Here is a 22,738-nt window from a genome sequence, read left to right as displayed (position 1 = left end):
ATGAAAAGATCTACTTCACAGGGGATGCTGGAAGGTTTACAGATAAAATTGATATAATCTTTGTATTTCTCCCTGGTAGTTGGGATGTTGGTAATGATACACAAATTTTCAAAGAACTGAGATTGTAATAAAATATGCTAAGTGAAATTGCTGAGTATAATTTAATACCTTTAACTTAGACCATATTTTAACCTTGCAGCTCTAAAGGCCAGACCTTATTTCTGTTTAATTAAATACCAAATGGCAAAATATATACAAAGTAATTTGTTATTAAATAAAAATCGTCTAGTTTTAAAGTCTAAGGCAGAATCAAATGTTATTTCTAAATGCAGTAAAGGCAGCAGTGGAAAGATCAAGAAGCCAGACCTAGAAACTGAGTCAAGATTTTTTGCTGGTGTTCCTGAAGTAGAAATCACATGTGCTTTGTTGTTTTGTTACATAGGTGATTGTTTTGAATTTGTTAAATATTAGTACAAAAGAAAGTAGTTGCCCTAAATTAACATCAGAAAAAGAAGCTGTCAAGTTCTCCTTGATCGTAGTTATCCAAACAAGAATTAGGCCCTTGCTCAGTTTGTTTCTTATTTCACTGTTGATCGTGAAAATTCTAAGTCTGTAATGGAAAATGGGGAGGCAAGAGAAACTTAAATTCAGGAAATTATAGAGGTAAAGCCTGATGTAAACCACCAGCAAACTACTAGAAACCATCATGATCTTGGCTTGTGGTTCCCTAAGTTATTCTCCCTAGTCTGAGTGGTTTGGTTGTCTTTAAGTGTAAATGTGGTCATACTAAAAACAGATCATCTCAACATGATAAAAAAGGCCACTCATGGTCCATTCCATTTCACTATGGCTTATTTTCACCATACCCACAACGTACACCTTAATGTGATAGCCCTTGTTGTTGTTAGTTGCCATCAAGTTGATTCCAACTCATGGTAACCCCACATGTGCAGAGCAGAGTTGCTCCATAGGGTTTTCAAGGCTGTGACTTTTGAGAAGCAGATCACCAAGCCTGTCTTCTGAGGCACATCTAGGTGGGTTCTGAGGCACAACCTTCCAGACAGTAGTTGAGTGCTTGACCAGTTATCTTCATGTGGCTTGGCATCTCTCTTCCCTGTCTCTGCTTCTTTCACTTGCTTGTTGAATCTCTTTTAAATCCAAAGGAGATTGACTTTACTCTGATCCCATCTCATTACATAACAAAACCTCATTCCCTAGTAGGAATATAGCCACAAGTGTACACGTTGCTGTCGAGTCGATTCCAACTCATAGTGACCCTATTGGACAGAGTAGAACTGCCCCACAGGATTTCCAAGGAGCACCTAGTAGATTCAAACTGCCGACCTTTTGGTTAGCGGCTGTAAGCACTTAACCACTACATAACCAGGGTTCCCAGCCACAAGTATAGGGGTTAGGATTTACAACGCACATTTTTGGGGAACACAGTTCAATCCATGACTTTGCCACCCCCAAATTCATGTCTTTGCCACGTGCAAAACACATTCACCCTATCACATCATCCCAAAAGTCTTAGATCAACTCCAATTCCAAAAAAATCATCCTCTAAATCATCTAAGTCAAATATGGGTGAGACTTTAGGCATATTCCATCCTGGGGCAAAATTTAGAACTCGAGTTTGAGAGAAAACTCTGGATGCCAGTGTTAGGCTTGCCATTACTTACTCTTCGACCTTGGGCAAGTTATTTAACCTCTTTGTGCATGTTTTTCTTAACTTTAAAATGGAACAACTGATAGAATTACCTTATAAAATTAAATGGGATAATAGCCACAACAGTTAATAGCTTACCGTGTGTGAAGTCTGTACCGTTTATAGTGGAAGCACCTAGCCTCATTAAGATATGAAGAGACAATGGACCCATTTAGAAAGAAATAGGATTCTACCCAATTATGGGAGCAAATAGGTGACTCTTTGCCTCTATCAATTACCTGTGTTCACATAGATGAGAGTTAATTCCCTGGTCTCAAACTCACTTCCAGATTACTTTGCTAAAATACTGTATTCACTCTCTTGCTGAAAAACTTTCCTGGACAGCTTCCAGCTTAAAGAATCCTAATCCTAGCCTAACTTTAGATTTTCATATCTGTCCCTCCACTGTCACAACCTATGCTTATACCTGCATATACATACTTACATATATATACTTTTTCAAAATAACATACATTAAAATAACACACTACAATTTATTTCACTGATCTCCAATGTAAATGATAGACATTTACATTGATCCCATTCTTTTGGTATAACTAGTAAAATTACAATCGGTATATTTGTATATACATCATTTTGCATGTGTGTAAATATCCCTTAAGGTAAATTTCTAGAGGGCAATTTGCTGAGTAAAGAATATGCGCATTTGAATTTTGATAGTTATTATTAAAACACTTTCATAAGTATTGCAGTGCTGATGCTCCCAATGGATGAGAGTGTTTATTCCCCAAATCCTCACTGATATGCTGAGCTGACTCTTTGATCTTTCTCTCTCAGATGAGAAAATTATCACCTGATTTAAAGTTCTGTGTCTCTTTCTGTGTTGCAGTTGAGCATCTTTTCACATGTTTAAGAACCATTTGTATTTTCTTTTTTGTTGACTGTTCATACCCTTTCCCCATTTTTTGTATTATTATTCTGGAAACCCTAGTGTTGTAGTGGTTAAGTGCTAGAGCTGCTAACCAAGAGGTCAGCAGTTCAAATCCGCCAGGCACTCCTTGGAAACTCTATGGGACAAGTTCTACTCTGTCCTGTAGGGTCGCTATGAGTTGGAATCGACAGCAACAGGTTTGGTTGTGTTTTTTTGGTGTGTGTGTGTGATATGAATTGAAACTTTTTTTTCTCGCTTTGTCATTTTTGACTCTCTATGTGGTCTTACCCTTTTCAGACCTTGTGATCCTAATTCTTCCCAAGTAACACCACCAGAGAAACCTCCAGTCATCCTCCTTCGACCCAGCTTCTCCCTTCTTGAAATTGTATGCAGGAGCTGGAGGTTGCCTGTCTTTTCATGTTTGTCTCCTCTCCCTAAGCAGATGTCAGACTTCTCAAAGGCAGGGACATTTTTACCTCCGTAATGTTTAGCACATAATGAATTCTCAGTAATTTTTTTTTTCTACTGTACTTCAGATGAAGGTGTACAGAGCAAATTAGTTTCTCATTAAACAATGCACATTGTTTTATGACATTGGTTGCCACCCTCACGATATGGCAACACTCTCCCTTCTTGTCTGCGCCCCTGGGCTGGTTGTGCCCATTTAGTCTGGTTTTGTTTTATGGGCCTAATCTTTGGCTGGAGGGTGAACCTCAGGAGATTCTCGGTAACCGTTGTCAATGGTAGTAATTAACAACAGCTCTAACTCTGTTCATATCAAGCCCTCACCATTTGTTTCCTCATCAGTGTGTTTCTTCTTAAGGTATCTTTGGTTTGGTCAACTTGCTGGGGTTCTTGTCCAGAGAAGTTTTATGGAATCAGCACGAACTAAATGAAGAAAATGAGTTATTTTGGGCTTGACAAGAAGATATGTCTAGATCATGTGTTAGGTCAGTTGTCAGATATTATTATTCTAAGTTGAATGTTGGCTGCTGGCTCTGTGCTCTTTTAGTGTTGCCAAGTAGGAACCTTACCTCTCACAAAGTCCCAGAACTGTCAAGTGTGAGAACTTCTCTAGGGAACAGTGAATGACCTTGTAATTCGGAGAGGAGAGGAGAGGTTAGAGAAGATACCAATGACTGCAACTTACAAACTGTTGCAAAATCATGGTCCTCCAAGTTTAGCCTCCACCAGTGTTTTAATCTCCTGATAAGGAGGTGACAGTTTAGGTTTTCACAAAAACACCAGAACACAAAATAAAATAATTACATGGGAGGAAATGCAGTCTCTGCCCTGTCAACTCAAAGATACTGTGTGCTACATCCAGGACAATGTAAAGCTGTGCTTTACGGTACCAACAGGGATCTATGAACAGAGATAGATGATAGGTAGATCTATTGGTAGAGAGATAATAGACTTCTTGTAATGTTATGGGCAAAAGATAATGTGTGATTAAGTGAGGAAAATTTACATAGCATCTCCAATTTTGTAAAAGGAAAGCTAAATGGCTATTTTAAATCTTAAAAAAATATTTAAATATCTGTGGAGGGGTTACATACAGGAAGAATAGGCTAAATTTTAATAGAGATTAACTTTGGGTGTTGGTTGTGTTTTGCAAATTTGCTCCAAAGCACATGGATTACTTTTGTACATTTATCATGCATCACTTTATTACCAAAGCAAGACTGGAAACAAAATACCATCTCGTCAAAGGTAACATCAGATAATTGGGCCACGCTCACACACACCCTTTGAGATTCACTCTTCTCCCCCTGACATCAGCGAGTAGTGTATTTTAATGATTAAAGCCTGGACTGTTAGTTAGGAAATACAAATTCTGGGTACTGCCCTCACCTCTTGTGTGCCCAATGTCATGGTACAGAAGAGAAAATAGATTTTTTTAATTCAGCATGACTCTAGTTATCACATGTAATTCATCTGTGGACTCCTAAAAGGATATTTTATAGAAGCTCCCAGAAAGACCTCATTATGACCTGGTCTCATCCACGTTAAAATATTCTCCAGGGTAGAAATACAGGGCCGCTCCTGGGTGTAGCATCTCACATAGAAAGGATCCCTCTTCCTCCTCTTTGTTCCTGTGCTAGAAGGAGATCATTGTGGCCACAAGTTAGTGCTTTGCAAGCTTACACAAGTCAAAAATGCTTATTCCTAGGTCTGTGTATGCAGTCAACTCAGGTGGGAAAGGTGTATGCTGGCAGTCAATTTAAGATAAACAAAGGGTTCTATTAGAAATAGTATCATAGTTAAAGGTTGGGCTCTGGAATTAGATATCGGTTCAAATCTTGGCTCAGCCACTAAGCAAATGAGGAAACAATTTGTATATACCTCATGAATACTCATGAGATAGTCATGTAAAGGGCTTAGCACTAGACTTGGTGACTATTAGGTGGTCAGTAAGCAATGATTCTTATGATGTAAGGTTGTAGCTTTTAGATTTTTATTTATTTCTTCGGGTCTGTAACAGCTAAGTGAAAGTCGTCTTCTAAAAGGAGTTTTTACACACATCAGTGTCACCCTGCATTCACTCACCTTTTCTTTGGTCACTCTGCCCTAGAAAGTGAAGTCTCAGGTGGTTCTTAATATATTTGGACCTTGGCTTTGCAAATATGAACGTTATAGTCTTGCTCCCAAGATGGTATAGCTTGTCTAAAGCAAGAGTAGGGAACAGCTGTTTGAGAAAGAAAATTCTTGCTCCATAAAAGATGGCATTTTAGAAGCTTGTTTTCAAGCCTGACACAGATAAATTGTCATCATTATGTAACACACAGCAATAAAAATCTTACTAGAATGCTTTCTGTAGTCTTAGTTCAATAGCATTTTATAACGAAACCAAGGTCCATCCAAAAAGGTTTTGACTTCCCAAGGCCACATGGGAGCCCTGGTGGCATACTGATTTAGAGCTCGGCTGGTAACCTAAAGGTCTCCTCCTTGGAAACCATATGGGGCAGTTCTACTCTGTGCTATAGGGTCCCTATGAGTTGGAATCAACTACACGGCAATGGGTTTAAGGCCACATAGTTAGGAATCTAGGTCTCCTGATTCTTGGCTTAGTGTTTTTCCAGGAACCGTGAGTCCTTGGCAATCCAGGCCCTGAGAAAGAAGCAAAAGCAAAGAAGGGAAGAGTTAAAAGTAGGTGACCCCCTCTGACCCCTCACATTTCCCTTTTCAGCAACGCTAGCTGGGGGATCAATGAAAGAAGAGCAGATCCACCCCTACCCAGACCCCTCCATTCCCTCTCTGAATCGTGGTCACTGACGCCCAGGGCACCCCGCACACCGACAGCTGCAGGCTCAGCTCCAGGAGGCCCGGCTAGTCCTGCTGGCTGCGGAGTGGGTGCTTGACAAGCCCGTTTTGTTTGGTTTTAAACCTGTTCATGCATGTTATGCTTGATGACTACATAATGTAATTAAAGAGTACATAAGCCGGAGAAATGCATGGGCAAGAAAGAAGAGATTGTACCTTTGAAAATGAAATTGAATGTTTTGGGAAGAGATGACAAAGACACGTTGCTTAAAAAAAAAAAAAAAAAAAAACTGCTATCAAATAGATTTGGTCAAGATGACATTAAAATGCTGAGGAAAATGAAAACCTGATTCTTCTGTCACATTGCTACAAAAGTGTCTCATGCTACTGCAAAGAAATCAAACTTTAAATGAGAACCGTGTATTACGGGCGTAGTTGATGGGGAAAAGAAAACAATTTGAAGCAACAGACCCGTCTTTTAAGAAAAATTCTTGACTCTGCATCAAAAATTTGGTGACTGAAAGTATAATGATACAATGTTTAAGATCTTTAAGGTATATATAATTTTTAATGGATTCTCATCTAAACTTTTTTGATAAACCCTCCTGATTATGTCAGTCAAGAAGGATTTTACTAAAACCTGTATGCCAAATCCATATGTCAGATCCCATGTTTTAACTTTTGTGTATTCATTCCCAAATTTCCCAGTATCAGTCAACAGAAACGGCATTTCAAAATTATTTATTGAAGGATCTGATTTAACTATCAATTTAAAATTTTAAATATGATCTATTATATCACTAGGCAGCATTAAGAATATTATTTCTGTTTTTGAGCCTTTTGTTAACCTTGTACCCTAAATATCTTTGCCTTCCTCCCCCCGCATGGCAGCTTTACTGATACACTAGTCCAGACGTGTAGTTTCTCTTATATATACCTAAGAGTTTTGGACATCTGGTGTACACAACAAGCAGGAAATCAGCAGTACTCTCCAGTCCAGACCCTCAGAACTTTTTTAGAGAAGGACCGATTGGCATAATGAGTCATCTCTGTGCTTCTTTTTCTGTTTTTCTCACACACATACACCCAGCAGAAGACAGAATTGGAGGGGTTACAGTTAACCAGAGAAAAGAAGAAACTCGAAACAGTCTGAATTCACAAACCAATAATTTATATGATGAAACAGAATTTTCTATTTTTTACATTCCAAGCACTTTAGGCAAAGTTCAGAAACTTTAAATACACTTTCATTACTATTTAACATATTTTACTTTCACTTCTTTAGGGAATCAGTTCTCAGTGTTTGATGATCTATAAGATGCAAAAACAATGTTTCTTCCATTGACTTTAAACAAAAGGTCAGTTAAGCATACTAGTCATTTTTCTGTTGAATTTTATAGTTTATGGATTTGACTCTAGGAAATTTATCTTGTATGTATTTTCTATGTGTAAACTAAAAGGGTTGGCAATTCTGTTACAGGATCAACTGTCCATTTCTGGACTTTAAAAGAACACTCTTCCACCACCAAAGGTGGTAATATTTAGATATATGGCTGAAAAAGATGTTTCCGAAAGAGATCTGTAGCTTAATATCTAATAATAGAGATCAATGAAATAAATCAAGGCACACAAACCATGAAACTATTAAACATCATGTTTTAGGGAGGTGGAGCCAAGATGGCGGAATAGACAGACGCTTCTGTCGAGCCCTCTTTACAACAAAGACCCAAAAAAACAAGTGAAGCAACTCTATTTGTGACAAGCTTGGAGCCCTGAGCATCAAAAGCAAGCTTAGACAACGAACTGAGGGGCAGGGGAAGGAAGAGACCATTCAGAATAGGAGAGGAGTTACCGGACCTGAATCGCAGGGAGCCCTTAGGCACCATTCCCGGGGCGGTGGCAGCGGGCTGGTACTAGTGTTCAGCCACAGTTTCCTCAGGGAGGAGCAGCAGCCACACAGCCCACTCACACCTCTGGAAACTGAGGAGAACGGCGCTCTTGGCAAAAGCTAAGTACTTGCCTATTTTTTACCGCGCCCCACCCCCACCCCAAATCCAGCTTCAGCGGCTGAATCCCTAGGCCTGCGATAGGCCCTGGTGAACACCTGGAGCCATCCTCTCGGCCTTGGAGAAGGAAAAAATTTGCAAATGGGGGGAAAAGATAATTTGCTAGTTCCATTAATTGGGGGAGCTCAGGACAGAAGTGGCTCCTGACCAGGCATAAACCGTCCGTGGACCTTGAGCACCTTTCCCTTCTGCATGGACCTGTGTGGGCCTATTTCGGGAGAATAGGTCCTTGTTGGCAAACTCCAACCATTTCAGTTGTGTGGTGGAGAGGTGGGTGTTTGATGTTTGACATTGCTTTGCCTATTAAACAAGGTCCTCACCTACCCACAACGGGGACCTAAGGACTGGTGGCTCCACTTGGGTCACCCAGCCACGTGCAAAAGGGGACCAGGGATAACTGGTACCTCCCACTCTTTACAACAAAAACTTTGGGTGCCCGTGGTCCCTCTGCAGAGCCCACCCACCAGCACGCTCTAGGGAACAGAGACGTGTTTTCCTCAGAGACACTTGGGGGTCGGTTCTCAGCCCCCTGCCTTGTTCAGAGCTTGACCCCCTGCTGCAATCAGATACCAGTATATATGCCAATCACCCCTGCCCCTCTAAGACTATAGGACAGAGCCTGTACCACACACTTGATATCAGCTACCTGGAAACCTGAGCTGAATTCATACAAGAAAACTGAATGGACTCCTAGACTGATATACCTGATAACAGCTCTAGCCAGCTAAGGACAGGACACCAGAGTTCCAAAAGTGAAAATAATCAAGCTAGCTCACTCAAACAACCCATAGGTGTATACCAAAACAAAACAAAGCAAGCAGCTACGACACAGTAAGCAAGCATAAACTAATACAATAACTTATAGATGGCTTGGAGAAAACAGTCAATATCAAGTCACATAAAGAAACAGACCATGATCACCTCAACAGGCACTCAAAACAAAGAATCCAGGGATCTTTTAGATGAAAGTGCATTCCTGGAATTACCAGATACAGAACACAAAAGTTTAATATACAGAACCCTTCAAGACATCAGGAAGGAAATGAGGCAATACGTAGAACAAGCCAAGGAACACACAGATAAAGCAACTGAAGAAATCAGAAAGATTATTCAGGAACATAATGAAAAGTTTAATAAGCTGGAAAAATCCATGGGCAGACAGCAATCAGAAATTCAGAAGATTAACAATAAAATTACAGAATTAGATAATTCAGTAGAAAGTCAGAGGAGCAGAATTGAGCAAGTAGAAGCTAGAATTTCTGGACTCGAAGATAAATCACTTGGCACTAATATATTTGAAGAAAAATCAGATAAAAGAATTAAAAAAAACTGAAGAAACCGTTAAGAATCATGTGGGACTCTATCAAGAGAAATAACCTAGGAGTGATTGGAGTACCAGAACAGGGAGGGATAACAGAAAATACACAGAAAATTTTTGAGGATTTTTTGGCAGAAAACTTCCTCGATATTGTGAAAGATGAGAAGATATCTATTCAAGATGCTCATCGAACTCCACATAAGGTAGATCTTAAAAGAAAGTCACCAAGACATATTATAATCAAGCTTGCCAAAACCAAAGATAAGGAGACAATTGTAAGAGCAGCGAGGGATAAAAGAAAAGTCACCTACAAGGGAAAGCCAATAAGAATAAGCTCAGAGTGCTCGGCAGAAACCATGCAGGCAAGAAGGCAATGTGATGACATATAAAAAATTGAAGGAAAAAAATTGCCTGCCAAGAATCATATATCCACCAAGACTGTCTCCTAAATATGAAGGTGAAATTAAGACATTTCCAGATAAACACAAGTTCAGGGAATTCGTAAAAACCAAACCAAAACTACAAGAAATACTAAAGGGAGTTCTTTGATTAGAAAATCAATAATATCAGGTATCAACCCAAGACTAGAACACCGGGCAGAGCAACCAGAAGTCAACCCAGACAGGGAAATAAAAAAAAAAAAAAAAGCAAGATTAAAAAAAAAAAAAAAGCCCAACACAGGGTAATGGTGATGTTATTATGTAAAAGAAGACAACATTAAAATAATAAAGAGGGACTAAGAAATGTAATCATACACCTTCCATATGCAGAGGAAGATACGGTGATACAAAGAAATAAAAGTTAGTTATAAATTTAGAAAAACGGGTAAATAATAAGGTAACCACAAATGAGACAAACTATCCTACTCATCAAAATAAAACACAATGGAAAAATACAGACTCAGCAGAAACAAAATCAAAAACAACAAATATGAGGAAAAGACAATATATAAAGAAAATCTCAGCACATAAAATCAAGTGGGAAAAAGAAGCTGTCAGCACACAAAAAATGACATCAAAATGATAGCACTAAATTCATACCTATCCATAATTACCCTGAATGTAAATGGACTAAATGCACCAATAAAGAGACAGAGAGTGGCAGAATGGATTAAAAAGCAAGATCCGTCTATATGCTGCCTACAAGAGACACACCTTACACTTAGAGACACAAACTAAAACTCAAAGGATGGAAAAAAATATATCAAGCAAATAACAATCAAAAAACAGCACGAGTGGCAATATTAATTTCTGACAAAATAGACTTTAAAGTTAAATCCATCAGAAAGGATAAGGAAGGACACTATATAATGATTAAAGGGACAATACACCAAGAAGATATAACCATATTAAATATTTATGCACCCAATGACAGGGCTGCAAGAGACAGAAAACAAACACTATCAGCATTGAAAAGTGAGATAGACAGCTCCACAGTAATAGTAGGAGACTTCAACACGGTGAAGGACAGGACATCCAGAAAGAAGCTCAATAAACACACGGAAGATCTAAATGCCACCATCAACCAACTTGACCTCGTAGACATACACAGAACACTCCACCCAACAGCAACCAACTGTACTCTCTTTTCTAGTGCATATGGAACATTCTCTAGTATAGACCACATATTAGGTCATAAAGCAAGCCTTAGCAGAATCCAAAACACTGAAATATTACAAAGCATCTTCTCTGAGCATAAGGCCATAAAAGTGGAAATCAATAACAGGAAAAGCAGGGAAAAGAAATCAAACACTTGGAAACTGAACAGTACTCTGCTCAAAAAAGACTGGATTATAGAAGACATTAAGCTTATTAATTTTTCCACTGTGTTCTTGAATAATCTTTTTGAGTTCTTCAACTGCTTTATGAGTGTGTTCCTTGGCTTTTTCTGTAGATTGCCTTATTTCATTTCTGAGGTCATCCCTGATGTCTTGAAGCATTCTGTAAATTAGTTTTTTATATTCTGCATCTGGCAATTCCAGGATTGTATCTTCATTTGGGAAAGATTCTGATTCTTTAGTTTGGGGAGTTGTAGAAGCAATCGTGGTCTGCTTCTTTATGTGGTTTGATATCGACTGCTGTCTCCGAGCCATTTCTAAGATATTGTAGTGATTTATTCTATATTTGCTCACTGAGTCTTATCTTGTTTTGTTTTCTTTCAGTATAGGTAGATGGGCTACTAGATTGCGCTGTCTTGATTGTTGTAGCCCTTGAATCACTTATGTCCTATTACCAGCTGGTTTGGGCTGTTACCAGATATATAAACCTAAGAGTCCATTCACTATTCCTAGGTAGAATCTCATTTTGGGTCATCAAGTGTGTGGTGCAGACTGTCACCTATCCACCTAGAGAAGTAGTGGTGATAGTTGTGTGCACCAGATTCTAGTAGCAGCTGGGGTTCACGCTCTGGGGGGGGGGCAGGATGCTGACAGGCCTCCCCCAAGTGCCAGTGAGGTAGGTGTGTCTCTATTCCTAAAGCACTTTGGTGGGTGGGCTCTGCAGCTGTACCTTAGGCCCCCAATGCAAGTACCTTTACAGATTGGTAGGTATCACCCTCTTTAGACCCCTAAGGCAGGAGGCTAGGTGGTCTGTGGGGAGCTTCAGCCCTCAGTTCCCTGTTGTGGTCAGTGAGGGCTCTGTTGAATAAGCAGAGATATCAGACCTGGGAAACTTGTCTTTCCAGTAATCCGCTAAAACAATTATAGTCAGATCCGTATCAGAAATGCCCTTGCATTATAATAGCTACCTTGTTCCCTGTAGGGATGAAAGCCCAAGACTGTGGATCACATATGTTTGGCTGGAGCTGGTTCTGTGTTTTTAGTCCAATTAGGGAAGGATTTTTGGTCCCTGGGTTTTTTGTAGCTGCTTCTCTCAGGCCAGGAGAATGGGTTAGGAAAAGACCAAAAAAAAAAAAAAAGAAAAAGAAAGAAAGAAAAACCGCAGTGCAGTTCACTTTCTGGCTCAGGAAATTCCAATGTTAATGAAGCCGCCTGGAAAGGGGAGGGGAGGGTTCAGATAAATAGGAGAGAGTAGCACCCCAGAATATAGACAAAGTTACTTATCTTGCTTGGGATGACTGTTTTATCTGAGATTCCCGAGGGGCATGTTGACTGTGTGTGCTGGCTGGGTAGAGACTGCCCCCCGAGTGTCAGGCCTGCGTCCTGTGCTTGCGCTGTCTCAGAAGCCGTGGTCAATTCCTCCGCTCCCAGTCCAAAGCCCAGTGCTAAGGTTTCCCAGCTGGGACGCCACACTCCATGCTCCAAAACCAGTCGCTGCCTCCCAGTGACTTCTCCTCCTTTCAGCCGTGTCACTGCGCTGCCTGCGTGCACTGGCTGGGCTTCCCCCGAGGTCATTTCTGGGGGCTAGGGCTGCTTTCTGTGTTTGCGCCGTCTCAGGATGCTGTGCTCAGCTCCCCTGCGCCCAGTCCAAACCCCGGTGCCAAGGTTTCCTGACTGGGACACTGGCTCCAGGCTCCGAAAACAGTCGCTGCTTCCCCGTGGTTGTTCGTTCTCAGTCTCTGTCACGCAGGTCAACTCTTTAGATCTGTGTTTGATGGTCAGGGGTTGTAGATTGTCATGTATGTGATTGATTCACTTGCTTTTCCGAGTCTTTGTTGCAAGAGGGATCCGAGGTAGCCTCTACCTAGTCAGCCATCTTGGCCTCCCCTCTGGATTATAGAAGACATTAAGGATGGAATAAAGAAATTCATAGAATCCAATGAGAATGAAAACACTTCCTATCAGAACCTTTGGGACACAGCAAAAGCGGTGTTCAGAGGCCAATTTATATCAATAAATGCACACATCCAAAAAGAAGAAAGGGCCAAGATCAAAGAACTATCCCTACAACTTGAACAAATAGAAAGAGAGCAACAAAAGAAACCCACATGCACCAGAAGAAAACAAATAATAAAAAGTAGAGCTGAACTAAATGAAATAGAAAACAGAAAAACAATTGAAAGAATTAACAAGACCAAAAGCTGGTTTTTTGAAAAACTCAACAAAATTGATAAACCATTGGCCAAACTGACAAAAGAAAAACAGGAGAGGAAGCGAATAACCTGAATAAGAAATGAGATGGGCGATATTACAACAGAGCCAACTGAAATTAAAAGAATCATATCAGATTACTATGAAAAACTATACTCAAATTTGAAAACCTAGAAGAAATGGATGAATTCCTAGAAACACACTACCTACCTAAACTAACACAAACAGAAGTAGAACAACTAAATAGACCCATAACAAAAGAAGAGATTGAAAAAGTAATTAAAAAAACTCCCAACAAAAAAAAGCCCTGGTTCAGACAGCTTCACTGCAGAGTTCTAGCAAACTTTAAGAGAAGAGTTAACACCACTACTACTAAAGGTATTTCAGAGCATAGAAAAGGATGGAATACTACCAAACTCATTCTATGAAGCCACCATATCCCTGATACCAAAATCAGGTAAAGACACCACAAGAAAATTATAGACGTATATCCCTCATGCCTCATGAACGTAGATGCAAAAATCCTCAACAAAACTCTAGCCAACAGAATTCAACAACATACCAAAAAAATAATTCACCATGACCAAGTGGGATTCATACCAGGTATGCAGGGATGGTTCAACGTTAGAAAAACAATTAATGTAATCCACCACATAAATAAAACAAAAGACAAGAATCACACGATTTTATCAATTGATGCAGAAAAGGCATTTGACAAAGTTTAACACTCATTCATGATAAAAACTCTCAGCAAAATAGGACTAGAAGGAAAATGCCTCAACATAATAAAGGGCATGTATACAAAGCCAACAGCCAACATCACCCTAAATGGAGAGAGCCTGAAAACATTCCCATTGAGATCGGGGACCAGACAAGGATGCCCTTTATCACCACTCTTATTCAACATTGTGCTGGAAGTCCTAGCCAGAGCAATTAGGCTAGATAAAGAAATAAGGGGCATCCAGATTGGCAAGGAAGAAGTAAAAGTATCTCTATTTGCAGATGACATGATCTTATACACAGAAAACCCTAAGGAATCCTCCAGAAAACTATCGAAACTAATAGAAGAGTTCAGCAGAGTATCGGGTTACAAGATGAACATACAAAAATCACTTGGATTCCTCTACAGCAACAAAAAGAACATCGAAGAGGAAATCACCAAATTGTTGCCATTTGCAGTAGCCCCCAAGAAGATAAAAAACTTAGGAATAAATCTTACCAGAGATGTAAAAGACTTATACAAAGAAAACTACAGTACACTTCTGCAAGAAACCAGAAGAGACTTACATAAGTGGAAGAATATACCTTGTGCGTGGATAGGAAGACTTAACATAAAAATGTCTATTCTACCAAAAGCGATCTATACATTTAGTGCAATTCCGATCCAAATCCCAGGGACATTCTTTAATGAGATGGAGAAAGAAATCACCAATTTCATATGGAAGGGAAAGAGGCCCCGGATAAATAAGGCATTACTGCAAAAGAAGAACAAAGTGGGAGGCCTTACTTTACCTGATTTTAGAGCCTATTATACCGCCACAGTATTCAAAACAGCCTGGTACTGGTATGACAGATACATGGACCAATGGAACAGAATTGAGAATCCAGACATAAATCCATCCACATATGAGCAGTTGATATTTGACAAAGGCCCCAAAACAGTTAAATGGGGAAAAGACAGTCTTTTTAACAAATGGTGCTGGCATAACTGGATATCCATCTGCAAAAAAAATGAAACAAGACCCATACCTCACTCCATGCACAAAAGCTAACTCAGAATGGATCAAAGACCTAAATATAAAATCTAAAATGATAAAGATCATGGAAGAAAAATAGGGACAATGTTAGGAGCCCTAATACATGGCATAAACAGTATACAAAACATTATAAAGAACATAGAGGAAAAACTAGATAACTGGAAGCTCCTAAAAATCAAACACTTATGCTCATCCAAAGACTTCACCAAAAGAGTAAAAAGACTACCTACAGACTGGAAAAAAGTTTTTAGCTATGACATTTCTGATCAGCGCCTGATCTCTAAAATCTACACGATACTACAAAAACTCAACTGCAAAAAGACAAATAACCCAATTAAAAAATGGGCAAAAGGTATGAATAGACACTTCACCAAAGAAGACATTCAGGTAGCTAACAGATATATGAGGAAATGTTCACGATCATTAGCCATTAGAGAAATGCAGATCAAAAGTACAATGAGATTTCATCTCACTCCAACAAGGCTGGCATTAATCCAAAAAACACAAAACAATAAATGTTGGAGAGGGTGTGGAGAGATTGGAACACTTCTACACTGCTGGTGGGAATGTCAAATGGTACAACCACTTTGGAAATCGATTTGGCACTTCCTTAAAAAGTAGGAATAGAACTACCATACAATCCGGCAATCCCACTCCTTGGAATATATCCTAGAGAAATAAGAGCCTTTACACAAACAGATATATGCAGACCCATGTTTATTGCACCACTGTTTACAATAGCAAAAACATGGAAGCAACTCTGTGGATGAATGGATAAATTATGGTATATCCACACAATGGAATAATGCACATCGATAAAGAACAGTGAGGAATCTGTGCAACATTTCATAACATGGAGGAACCTGGAAGACATTGTGCTGAGTGAAATTAGTCAGTTGCAAAAGGACAAATATTGTAGAAGACCACTATTATAAGAACTTGAGAAATAGTTTAAACTGAGAAGAAAACATTCTTTTGTGGTTTCGAGAGAGGGGAGGGAGGGAGCATGGGAGAGGGGTATTCACTAATTAGATAGCAGATAAGAACTACTTTAGGTGAAGGGAAAGATAGCACACAATACAGAGGAGATCAGCACAATTGGACTAAACCAAAAGCAAAAAAGTTTCCTGAATAAACTGAATGCTTCGAAAGACAGCGTAGCAGGGGCAGGGGTCTGGGGACCATGGTTTCAGGGGACATCTAAGTCAGTTGGCTTAATAAAATCTATTAACAAAACATTCTTCATCCCACTTTGATCAAAGTGTCGTCTGGGGTCTTAAACACTAGCAAGCAGCCATCTAAGATGCATCAGTTGGTCTCAACCCACCTAGATCAAAGGAGAATGAAGAACACCAAGGACACAAGGTGATTACGAGCCCAAGAGACAGAAAGGGCCACGTGAACCAGCAACTATATCGTCCTGAGACCAGAAGAACTAGATGGTGCCCAGCTACAACCGATGACTGCCCTGACAGGGAACACAACAGAGAAGCCCTGAGGGAGCAGGAGAGCAGTGGGATGCAGACCCCAAACTCTCATAAGACCAGACTTAATGGTCTGACAGAGACTGGAAGGACCCCAGTGGTCATGGCCCCCAGACCTTCTGTTGCCCCAAGACAGGAGCCATTCCCAAAGCCAACTCTTCAGACATGGATTGGACTGGACAATGGGTTGGAAAGGGATGCTGGTGAGGAGTAAGCTTTTTGGATCAGGTGGATACTTGAGGCTATGTTGGCATCTCTTGCCTGGAGTAGAGATGAGAGGGGGGAGGGGTTAGAAGCTGGGGAAAAGGACAGGAAAAGAGAGAGTGGAGGGAGACAGCAGGCTGTCTCATTAAAAAAAAAAAGGAGGGGGGGAGAATAATTGGGAGTGTGTAGCAAGGTGTATATGGGTTTTTGTGTGAAGAGACTGACTTGATTTGTAAACTTTCACTTAAAGCACAATCAAAATTATTTAAAAAAAATCATGTTTTAGACAAATTAGTGACAAAATGTTCATCATGGTTTCAAATTTAGTGACTACAAAATTAAATAGAATGTATAGCGTTATAGGAGTATATAAAGGAAAAGCTCTCTTTTTAAACATCCCCTAGCCACTAAATTATCCGCAGTGGTTATCTCTGCTGGAGAGATTATAGGTGATTTTATTATCTTTCACTCTGTTTTTGTATATTTATTTTTTTTCTAAATAAACAATACATGAAAAATAATTTAAATAGAGGTGTTTGTTGTCCTATACCTGTTGCCGTCAAGTTGATTCCGAATCATAGCGACCCTATAGTATAACTATGGCATGCTTAATTAAAATTCCTTATTAAGAAGAGTTTCTTCATATAGATCCATGAGAAAAGCAGTGATTTTAACTATAACCACTAATGCTTTCCATGGAGAAGGGAGAATATTATTTGCAAACACAACGTTTAGCTTGAAAGGTAGAAAAGAATATCTGATGCCCCCTTGTGGCCAGCCATTTTATGCGCGATTTATTTGTTTTTGGTGAAATTTGTCTAAACCAAGAGAATAATACGAAAATGTTATTTTATTGCTTTCTTTCTTTTCTTAGATTTTATTGTGCTTTAGATGAAAGCTTACAGCACAAATTAGTTTCTCATTCAAAAATTTATACACAACTTGTTTTGTGTCATTGGTTGCAATTCCGTGATGTGTCAGCACTCTCCCCCTTTCCACCCTGTGTCCACTTGTCCATTTTTTTCCTGTCCCTTTCTGCCTTCATGTCTTGCCTTTGGGCAGGAGTTGATCACTTGGTCTCCTGTACTTGACTGAACTAAGAAAGAAGCACGTTCCTCACCTGTGTTACTGTTTGTTTTATAGGCGTGTCTAACCTTTGGCTGAAAGTTGGGTTTCAGGAGTGGCTTCAGTTCTAAGTTTGCAGGGTGTCATAGGCTGGGGGTTCCTGCAGTCTGTCAGACCGGTAAGCCTAGTCTTTTCTTGTGAACTTGCATTTTGTTCTATACTTTTCTCCTGCTCTGTTCCAGACCCTCTATTGTGATCCCTTTCAGTGGTGGTAGCCCAGCACCATCTAGTTTCTTTGGGCTCAGGCTGGTGGAGGCTGTGGCTCGTGTGGTCCTTCAGTCCTTTGGGCTAATATTTTTCTTGTGTCTTTCGTTTTTTCATTCTTCTTTGCTCCAGAAAAGATGGGACCAATAAATGTATCTTAGATAGCTGTTTGCAAGTTTTTAAGACCCAGATGCTACTCACAAAGTAGAATGTAGAACATTTTCTTTGTGAATTATGTTTTTTTTGCTTTTTTAAATGACAAAGATAATGCTCACACACTCAATATTATTAACCGTTTAAGGATAATCGTTATTACAGTTTAGGGGCTATCTTTTCAGCTTCCTGTCCAGCTTCTGAGTACTTGGATAGTACAAATGGTTAACACACTCAGCTGCTATCACGAAGGTTGGAAGTTCAAGTCCACCCAGAGGCACCTCAGAAGAAAGGCCTGGTGATTTACTTCCAGAAAATCAGCCACTGTACATTCCTTAAATAATATTTTCTTAAAACACATGCCTGTCTTTTTCTCCCACCGGTTACAATGTTCGGAATAAAAATCCAGACCGAAATGGATGAACTAGAAAAATAAAGTTCTCTGTATCTGCCCATCTCCCCCTACTCCTGTGAACATTAACTGCTGTTATCAATTTGGTATTTGTTTTTCCAGACAATGTTGGTGTCATTCTAGACATAACATTTTCCCCCACTTGGAATATTTCCTCAACTTGCAATGTTTTGTTCTATATCATTACAAATTGATCCACCTCCTTTTTTCTTCAAGTCTATATGATATTTTCCACAGTTGTTTCCCTGACTAGATGTTCAAATTTATTAATAGCTATTTCTGTTTTTGGTATTTTTGCAATCTAAAACCATGTTGCAATGAAAATTTTTATAGATCACACACAGCCCCATTGTTTTGCATATTTCTGTACACAAGTTTCTGGAAATACAGATGCCTGGTCAAAGGATATGCACACCAACATTTTTAAAGGCTCTTCAAAAAGGTTATACCCGTTTCAAACGTCTACAAACAGTAGATGAGAGTGACCGCTTTTACACCCTCAAGTACGTTGGGCATTATTGTCTTGTAATTGCCAAAATAAATCTGCTTTCATTTGCCTTTAATGACTAGTGAAGCTTAATGACTATACATACATTTGTTGGCCACAACACTAAAATTCTACACAGAAGTTATCCATTAAACTTCTAAGCTGGATAGAGATGCTTCCCACCATATTCCCTGTAGTTTTGTATTATATATACCTAAAGGTAGAATTTTTAATCAAGCTACAGCTGTCTAAATAACACCTTGTACTTCTAAGTCCTATGAAATTTATGCAAAATGACCCGTGATTGCATTTGTAATTTTCCTGGGAATCATTTCTATAACTAGCTCTTCCCTTCTTGAGGGTAGAAACAATTAAGTGCAATACTTTTATTTACGCTGATCGCGTTTGATAAACATCAAGCCACCCCTAGTTGCAGTGACATATCTGCTGCAAGTCCTAATGATGAATTTGCTTTCTGTAAGGATTAATTGTGTTTCAATCTTGGTCCTTATACTATCCTTAAAATTAAATGTGAAAGAAGAACAAAGGAATCTGGAAGATGGCCTAATGCTATTCATTTGGGAGGTAGTGATGGTTTCTGCAATGAATAAAGTGTACACATTTTAAAGAGGAATTGCATGAGCCTTCTTAATTTTTGTGCTTCCTTGACAACTTCCTAGTGTAATAAGATGATGCCATGAAGATGTCGGTAATACAGAGGTATTGTGTTCCTGTAAGATCATCACAGCCTTACTGCCTCACCCACCGGAATACAGATTCCAGAGATTATATGGAAAATGTTGGCAAAAGGAGTGCTAACATCATACACCATGTTGAATCTCCAAATATTTGATAACTAGAAAAAAGAAATACAGTCTGTGATAAACTTAGGCATTACTAATATTATCTATGTGATCTTTTCCTTTGACCAGTCACTGGCGAGGTTTGCTTTGTCATCTCAAACCTCAAACCATTGGCTTGTATTGTCTATTGCGATTTGATTTCTAATTCAAGCCAACACAATTGCTATCAAGTTACTAGTTAACCCCCTTTTCAGAAATATCTGACTAGTCTGCAGCAGTGAACTTTGTCAGGGCCTTGCTAGTGATTCATCAATAGATACTTTAATGTCTTATATTCTTACTTACTATGTTTTGTATCAGTTGCTTTTTTCAAGTCTTGACCTGATACTGAATTCACACAGATTTCCAGAATTGCGAGATTTTATAGGTAACAAGCCGAATCTGGTGCCAAGGCATCGGTGGAGCATGGGCTTGACAGAAGCCCATCTTGGTTTTGAGTCATGGCTTCATTGCTTAGCTTTCTGTGATCTTGGGCATTACTAACTTCTCTGAGCTAGAGTCCTTATTCTAAACCAGGAATAATAATGGTACCTATCTCATAGGGTAAAGGATCCCTGGGGGCGCTGTGGTTAAGTGCTTGGCTGCCAACCGGAAGGTTGGCAGTTTGACCCCACCAGCTGCTCTGCAGGAGAAAGATGTGGCAGTCTGCTTCCGTAAAGATTACAGCCTTGGAAACCCCGTGGAGAATTGACTTGACAGTAACAGGTTTGGTTTGGTTATCTCATAGGCTTGTTATGAGGACTAACCAAGTTGTTGGCACATAGCGATAAAAATGAAAAACTAAGTTATTATTACTGTTATCTGTAAAATGGATATAGTAACTGCTCTGCAAGACAAAATGTATATGGTAGGTGTTTTTAAGTTTTTTCCTCCTTCCCTATTATCAAATAAGAAATAATCACCTAACAGCAATAGCTGAGTTGATAGGGAAATATATCAGATAGCTGAGTAGAAGTCAACACGAATGCTTTCTTGCTATTTTAGCTTGAAATCACAGAAGTTTAACCTGTTGCTGTCAAGTCAGTTCTGACTCATAGTGACTATAGGGCAGAGTAGAACTGCCCTCTGGTGTTTCCAAGCCTGTAGACACCTGCCACATCTTTCTCCTGTGGAGTGCCCAGTAGGTTCGAACTGCAACATTTTCGTTAGGAGCCAAGTGCTTAACTACCAGGGATCCTCATAGAAGTTTGTTGAAGTTAAACACTTTGAGGTAAAATTTACACTAAAAAACTAGAATCACCTCAGTGCTGATGTAAAAGAACTTATCAAAACGAATTTATATTTTTTACATTTTTTTAAAAAATTCAAATTCAACCTCTAGAATTTATGACTTTGCAGATATGCTTACAGATATAAAAAGGAAAATTAAAACAAATTACTTTCACCAGTCACACACCACTCCTGCTTGAAACAGCCTGATAAGTCTTTGAAGCTGGAATAATGCAGCTATGTTTTGTCTTCACTGGAGTAGTCCTGGAGTTGACTAACAGAGGTAGACTTAGAGAAGTTAACACCTAGGATCATAGTTATCATTAGAAAAGGGCTGGCAAACTTTGTGCCAGGTGCTTACTGGGCCAGTGCCTAGGGCTGCTGGCGGATATTTTTACTTCATTAGGAATGGATTGGAAAAGCTATAGTGTTTTTGTTTTTGCTTTAAAGGGCATAATCTTCGAAAAGTAGGTGTCTCATGTGCTGCCAAATTCTAAATTGGCATTTTCTTCAAGGGGCCCTGCCATTTAATTGTCAGCACTAATGAATAAGAGACTTAAAAGATTCTGTAATAATGTAAGGTGGAAAGAATGGCCTGGTTAGTAGGTGTGTGTCAAAAATAACACTTCCCATTTGGCAGTACAGCTATTATGCTTCTGATTTTCTCAACAAGCCCTTACCTACAGCATGTACAGACTACAAGAACAAATGCAATCTGGTAACTTCATGATATACTCAAAACTTGCCACCTTTAATTGCCCACAAATCTGCAATTGCCACGAAACCTCTGGGGTCTATAAGGGTGTGAAGGCTTTGATGACAGTCAAAAAGTTTTTAAACTTAAATAAAACTGATGTCCCTTGTGATGTCAGCTATCCCTAGTATGAATAAGCCATCCACTATGTATTTCAGGGAGAGAAAAAAGGGATATTATGGTTTAGAAATATGTAAATACATTGTATATGGCTTTACCAAGTATCAATAACTTTAGGTTTCCAAGGTTTAAAAATGGATTTTCTGATGAAGTTCCAAACATTTTAAATGCCACAGTAGAAATTGACTTAATGCTTTCAAATCGTTGAGCTAGATCCTTATGATTTGTGCACTTTCCTATATTCTATGGTTACTAGAAACTTACCCAAAAGGTAATTTGCAAAAAACAATAACAAATTTTTGGGATAGCCAAGGCCTTCCAAAGATTTATCAGCCCGTTGTGATTTTTTTGTTTTGAGATAAGTCAAATAATTGAGGACTCGAAACTTAAAAGATTTGAGTGACGGGAAAAGTATTGCTGATCTTAGTTTTTTTAAAAGCTTAATTTTGGGGGAGAAAAAATCCAAACTGTTGTTTCTTTTTGTTTTTTGTAGTTCAAGTACGCTTACGAGACTGATGGGATTACAGTGGTATAAATATGAAGGACTACTGAAGAATCTGAAGTACTGTGTACTATTTGGATTTACTTGAGTATTTATTAAATAATTCGACATCAGACTTGAACATGTTGGGAAAAGCTTTCTTATATGGCAGAGTTTACTAGCCGCTGGAAGAACACTTCTGCTGTATAAGTGGCATTAGGCATGTAAGTCAGGGGACAGATCAAATTA

Source organism: Elephas maximus, chromosome 18, assembly GCF_024166365.1.
Source record: "Elephas maximus indicus isolate mEleMax1 chromosome 18, mEleMax1 primary haplotype, whole genome shotgun sequence".
Lineage (NCBI taxonomy): Eukaryota > Metazoa > Chordata > Mammalia > Proboscidea > Elephantidae > Elephas > Elephas maximus.
Note: the sequence above shows the minus strand (reverse complement) of the source record.